A 981-nucleotide genomic window follows, 5' to 3' on the forward strand; every position below is an offset into this window, starting at 1 on the left:
TTTCTGAGATTATTAACCTTATTAGTATCAGGTATGAAAGTCAAATACTTTCTCTGCACCTCTGACCAAACAAGCCTGAACACCAACATTTATACTTTTTCTGCAGAGGCGGAACACGGGGCAGTCTCCTGTGGTGAGTGAGGGGAAGGCCTAATAAGGTAATAAGGTAAGAACCTTTTTTTCCCATGAGTCAAGTTCATGAAACATCACACTGCAAACAAGTGTGTGCAGCTTTTCACTTGTGAAAAATTATGGAGAAATCAAATCTTACTGAACTTAAGATGAGGAATTACAACTGTAAATACTGACATGTAGGTGAGTGGAGTGTTCCACAAATATTCCTATGTGAGATACACCATGGAAAGATCGCCAGTCTATCACAGAGGTAGCACATAGAGACTAATAATCGTTCACAGTTACACCCACAGCTGATTGAAACACCAGTTAGCACAGTGGTTCCCAAACTTTTTTTGCTAGGCCCCCCTTTGTTTTACAAGAAAAATGTTCGCGCCCACACTTTCTCGCGCGTGCACGCGAGCGTGCACATCCTTCAACCACACACTCCCATATTTTGATCCATTGCGGTTTCTTTCACACCTCAAACATTTAGTAAACAATTACGCAAATACAAGTAATCTGCAATAAATGACAGGTAGTAAGAAAATAAATTACTAACTATTTCACGCTATGTCCGCACCTACACGGGTATTTTTGAAAACGCAGCTGTTTCGTCCACATGTAAACGGGGTTTCGAATCACTGCAAATGGAGTTTTTTGTTGGCAACCAATGTTAAGGCACTTTACCGCCCCCTGGCTCACAGCTCAGTGGACATTTAGATGAGAAAATATATATTTGACACAATTAAGGAAAATACCAATAAAATAAAATAAAAATAAATAAATGTTCCCTTTAGAATTTTTTTGCTCTTTTTTGCTCTAAAGAAAATAGTCAAAGGAGCTTGCAAAGAAAAGCGTCTGGAC

The sequence above is a fragment of the Astatotilapia calliptera genome, unplaced genomic scaffold (genome assembly GCF_900246225.1).
Source record: "Astatotilapia calliptera unplaced genomic scaffold, fAstCal1.2 U_scaffold_19, whole genome shotgun sequence".
Taxonomy (NCBI): domain Eukaryota; kingdom Metazoa; phylum Chordata; class Actinopteri; order Cichliformes; family Cichlidae; genus Astatotilapia; species Astatotilapia calliptera.